The 5,407-nt window shown below is 46.4% G+C and overlaps 1 pseudogene; it reads left to right on the forward strand.

Annotated features, from left to right (window-relative positions):
* Positions 1-1,250: 1,250 nt before the first annotated feature.
* Positions 1,251-3,145, forward strand: LOC110307369 (jupiter microtubule associated homolog 2 pseudogene; annotated as a pseudogene).
* The last annotated feature ends 2,262 nt before the right edge of the window (positions 3,146-5,407 follow it).

The raw sequence follows: 5,407 nt of genomic DNA on the forward strand, positions 1-5,407 counted from the left end.
GCTGCCATGTGGGTGCAGGGCACCTAACTCAGGTCCTCTGGAAGGTCAGTCATTGCTCCTAACCACTGAGCCATCTCTCCAGGCCAGGGGAACATCCTGGAGGTAAAGATGAGCTGGCAACTACAGCTGCTGCTTTGGTACAAATTCATCTCAGCTGGGCTTGCAAAGAACCCTGAAAAACAAAATCTGTATTCTTACAGTTCTTAATCCTTCATTCCCTGAAGGATTCTGTAATTCGACCTACAAGCGCCCATCAGGCTTGGGTATTTGGTTTTATGTTTGTCTTCTCTTCTCTCCTCCATCCTTATGAGAAGAGGCACAAACAGATGCCAACAGCGGTACCTCAGCCCATTAGCTCTGCCAGGCTGGGATGGAGCCACCTAGGGGGAGCAGAACTCAGAGAAGCAGGCAATATCTGGTCGAAATCAGAGAACAGGGAGGGTCTCCTGCGGGGGAAGCTGGATGAAATGTGGTACCCCTGATGGAAGAAACTTACGGCAGCAAATGCCAAAAGGGAGGAAATGTTGGTGAAGGTGCAGTCTGGACAGGTTGCTCTGGTTAGGAGGCAGTGGGGAGATCAACCAAATCAGGTGAGATTGTCTTAGGCGCAGGGTGGCACCAGGAAATTCTGGGTTCTAAGAATAACAAAATTGAAATCTTTCAGTTTTGCTTTTAAAACAGAATCTCACCCTCTAGTCCTGGTTATCCTGTAGACCTGTGTCCTGTAAACCTGGCTGTCCTGTAGACCAGGCTGGCCTGTAGACCAGGCTGTGCTGTAGACCAGGCTGGCCTCAAACTCACAGAGATATACCTGCCTCTGCCTCGTGAGTGCTGGGATTAAAAGCATACACCATTCTGTCTAGCCCATCTTTTTATACTACATTTTATTTATTTATTTATTTATTTATTTTTGGTTTTTTGAAACAGGGTTTCTCTGTGTAGCCCTGGCTGTCCTGGAACTCACTTTGTAGACCAGGCTGGCCTCGAACTCAGAAATCCGCCTGCCTCTGCCTCCCGAGTGCTGGGATTAAAGGCATGAGCCACCGTGCCTGATTTATACTACATTTTATTTATTTAGTGTGCACCTGCATGGGCATGCACATGAGTGCATGTGCAGAAGTCAGAGGACAGCTTGAGAGGATTGAGTTGCTCTTCCTACTACGTGGGTCCCAGGTAATCAGATTGAGCAGCAAGCCCCTCTACACACTGAGCCCACCTCACTGGCCTTCAAGAATGTTTTCTTGGCGGGGCGGCGGCCGACATGTTCCAGGGCGCGGACGGCCAAGCTGGCAAGTCGGGTTCCAGGTCCATGAAGCCCCCGGGAGGAGAATCGAGAGATCTTTTTGGAAGTTCAGAAGAAGGTATTTATTTCTTCAAGCAAGCCTAATAGGATCGCATCTAATATTTTCGGACCAACCGAAGAACCTAAAAACATACCCAAGAGGACAAATCCTCCAGGAGGCAAAGGAAGTGGGATCTTCGATGAATCGACTCCTGTGCAAGCTCGACAACGTTTGAATCCACCCGGGGGGAAGACCAGTGACATATTTGGGTCCCCAGTCACTGCCACTGCGCCTCTGGCACACCCAAACAAGCCCAAGGATCATGTTTTGCTGTGTGAAGGTGAAGACTCTAAGTCTGACCTGAAAGCTGCAACAGACTCCACACCCAGAGGAGAGCAGGGCGACAAAGGAAGCTCAAAAGAAGTAGAACATGCAAAGATACCGGAGCCCACACCTACAGTTGACAGTCATGAGCCCAGACTGGGGCCACGACCTCGCTCCCACAACAAAGTCCTGAACCCACCAGGAGGCAAATCCAGCCTCTCCTTCTATTGAGAGGTTCCTGCTCTGCCTGTAACTGGACCAGACAGAGAGAGAGTATTGAATGTTAGTGTTTCCTTTAACTCAAATGAGCTGGGGTGGGAGAGGGTTTGTCATGCGCGTGGGGTTGACTGCTCATAGGCCTTGTTGTCATCGGCAGAGCTGCACAGAGGACTGCCAAGACATACATTGTGGGGTAAACAGGGATGCTCTGGTCCCTCCTCTCTAACTGCTCTCTATGAAACACATCTGTAAAGTGGGGAAGGCAGAAGAGCTGGGCTGTTAACAGAAGGATTCCAGGGTCTTTCTTGTCCTTGTGTTAGCAGGCTGATGGCTGTTGGGCATCAAAGTATGGTTTGGTTGAAAAAAAAAAAAACCCACACTACTTTCACTGTGGGCTGGAGGAGACACACACAAACAGAAACTCTTAAAGACAAAGTGGAGTCTGCACTAACTAAGCCTTTCAGGAAATGCCTATCACTAAATGCTTCCCCTCTGAGATACCTCAGAACCCTAATGTCTCCTCTCCTTCCCCATATGTCACTCTGTAGTATTGAAACATGATTGCTCTTTTTGGTAGCAGTCAACAGGAAATCAAGCCGTTATTCTCAGTCCTGTCCTGGGTGGAAGGTTTTTTTTTTTTTATACACCAATCTTCTGAGTTGTCCCATACTGCATCTAAAATCATGGCCAGGTCTGAGGTAGCAGCCTGTCTTCCTCTGCAGTTGGCTTAGTTCCTGACGTGCCAGTTTTGCATGTGGGTTGTTCCTTTTGTTTGTCTCATCAGCCTTAAGCATAGGCCTTAGTTCTGCACCTGTGAGGGGTTCTCCCTGTTCATGGTTCTTTCTGTACAGAAGGTCTCTGGCCTCTGCAGGGCCATATATGTCCAGGTATTGGGTGGGTTCCTGTTCTCCTGTCTTGCTTTGTTCCTATAATTGGGAGGAAAGCCCACTGAAGGATGTTGGGTTCGTTGGCTGCTTTACCAATGTATGGAAAGGTGTTTTTAGTGTCAGCTTCTTACAAATACCTGTGCATTGCTTCAACACTTAGAAAAGTGCTACTCTGTACACCAAAGCACAGAGCTGCTTTTAGAAAGCCTTAGACTTCTTGACCTTGCTCAGAAACAGTGCTCCTTAAGCCAGGATACTAAGTGTTTTGGCTGTAAGGTCAGAGCAGTCACTTGACAGCAGAGGTACAGTCATGTCACTTCCTGCCAGGCAGATGTCCCTCCTGGTCAGCCCTTGGGGGGTTCCTTCCTTCCCCTCTGGTGTGCATCTGTGGAAGGGGCTTCTGAGCGGTGCTACTTTTGCTTCTAGTGCCTACAGAGCGCTTCACAGTAGGTGCCAAAATGTCCTCAGTAAATCTTGGAAAAGTGGCAATCCTGTAGCCACACACCACCGACACACCGACCTACAAGTGCCTGCAGGAGCCACCTGCCGGGCTCTGCGTCCTACCCGGTCTGTTGAGGGCTCTGACCGTGGCTTTATCAACCAAAGAGTTTTCCTCTTCAGATGCCCTGTATCCTGAAGCCAAGTAACAGGTCTTACATGTATCTAATTCTCTAACAACTCAAATGGTTTGTGGTTCAGTCATCATGAGATCTATTTTGGAATTTAGAGCATTTTTTTCCATTTAAGAAAATGTCATAAATGATGTTTACTTGATTTAGCCCAGACACTAACTTTTTTAGCTTATAAGGAAATAATACAATGATAGAGATAAACCTTTTATAACTGCTCTCTCAAGTAGAAAATGATTTGTGAGTTCCAAATTGGATTGTCCTGAGGAATCTAACATCACTATGCTGATTCTGCTGTTAGCCCTGTGAGAGAAAAGCCTCAAGCGCCACCTGCTGGCCTGGATGGATGGCTGGGAGGATATGGGTCCACAGCAGTGGCTGCCTTATTCACCTCCCATCCTTCTATCTTCTGATGCAGCTGGACTCAGAGCAAATCTGTAAATTAGTGCCCAGCTAAATCCAGTGATGTACAATTGTCACCTACATTAAGCATTAAAACTTTTTTTAAGTGTAAAAAAAAAAAAAAAGAATGTTTTCTTAATTACTTATATTTTAATAAATACGGTTTATTTGTATGTATATGATTTCAGGGCCGACCACTTAGTACTGGGTAACCAAATTAGGGGGCTCACCCCTGGAAGGACTATTTCTCCCTCTTTTGGCATTCTGTAGTTGCCTGTAGTTCTTTGTCTAAAGGTGGGGTCCTGTGAGACTTCTCCTTTCACCTAACCATGTCTATTGGTGCTATTGTTCATGTCTTCCTGGGGCAGCCATATATTTTACATGGTGACACCTGCCTCCAGGGAATGTTTTAATGAGATAACATGAGACATGATTTATTTGAGCATGTGTCAGTCAAGCCCAGGTTTACAGAAGGTCCTGGAGGAGGAAGTAGCAGATCGGATACCACCCGCCTGCTCAGTGAGCCCGTACTGACTGTGTGTTTTAATTTATTTACTTAGTAGTGTGTGTGTGCGCACACGCACGCATACGCACGCATTTGTATGGGGTTCCAGGGGTCGAACTCTGGTGTTCAGACAAGCTCCACATAGCAAGTGCTTTGACTTGCTAAGCCATCCTATGGTCCCTCCAATGGGAATGTTAAACCCAGGCCCACTCGGAGGAGGAAATCTGCAGGGTGAGGACAGCGAGGCTATATAATGAGACCCTATTTTTAATCGCAAACAGGGGTCCAAAGAGTGCTCGTGAGTGGGCTCAGTGGTCCTGAGTCTTGCTGCTCTCTCTGGGGACCAGAGCTCAGTCCCCAAGCCCTGCCAGGCAGCTCACAGTCACCTGTAACTCCAGCTCTAGGGGAATTAATGCCCTCTTCAGGCTTCCGAGGGCAAGTGCACATAAATAAGTAAATAAAAATAAATATTTTTGACTCTATCTGCATATGTATCAAAAGATAGCCTTGTTGGCCATCACTGGAAAGAGAGGCCCATTGGACTTGCAAACTCTATATGCCCCAGAACAGGGGAACGCCAGGGCCAAAACGTGGGAGTGGGTGGGTAGGGGAGTGGGGGGGAGGGTATGGGGGACTTTTGGGATAGCATTGGAAATGTAAATGAGGAAAATACCTAATAAAAATATTTAAAAAAAAAAAAAAAAAGAACCAACAAAGAAAGAAAAACTCATGTCTGGTGGCCTACACCTGTTATCCTACATTTTAGGAGGCAGAGATAGAAGGACTGCCAACAGTTTGCAGGGTCCTCCCTGACAGAAGAATGATGGTAACCAAATACTTATGCACAAAGTCTATGCCTCAAAAACAAAGAATCAAAATGCTCTTAAGTAAAATAAATAAACAAATAAATAAATACTTAGAAAAATATTCCAAGCAACAGTAACAACCAAAGCCAAACCAAGCAACCACCCCAGCACTTGGATGTAAGGACACAAGATAGATAATTACAGGATGTACTGGTCAGCACCCAGGCAAAACACTCACCCACATAAACGGACACCTGACCTTCTAATCTGGAGATGTAAGTTAGCAATGTTACAATGAGCCAGTGAGCAATTGTTACAATAGTTAGCAATTGTATTACAAATGCAGCATTTG

Source organism: Mus caroli, unplaced genomic scaffold, assembly GCF_978045245.1.
Source record: "Mus caroli unplaced genomic scaffold, Mus_caroli_1 scaffold_14, whole genome shotgun sequence".
Lineage (NCBI taxonomy): Eukaryota > Metazoa > Chordata > Mammalia > Rodentia > Muridae > Mus > Mus caroli.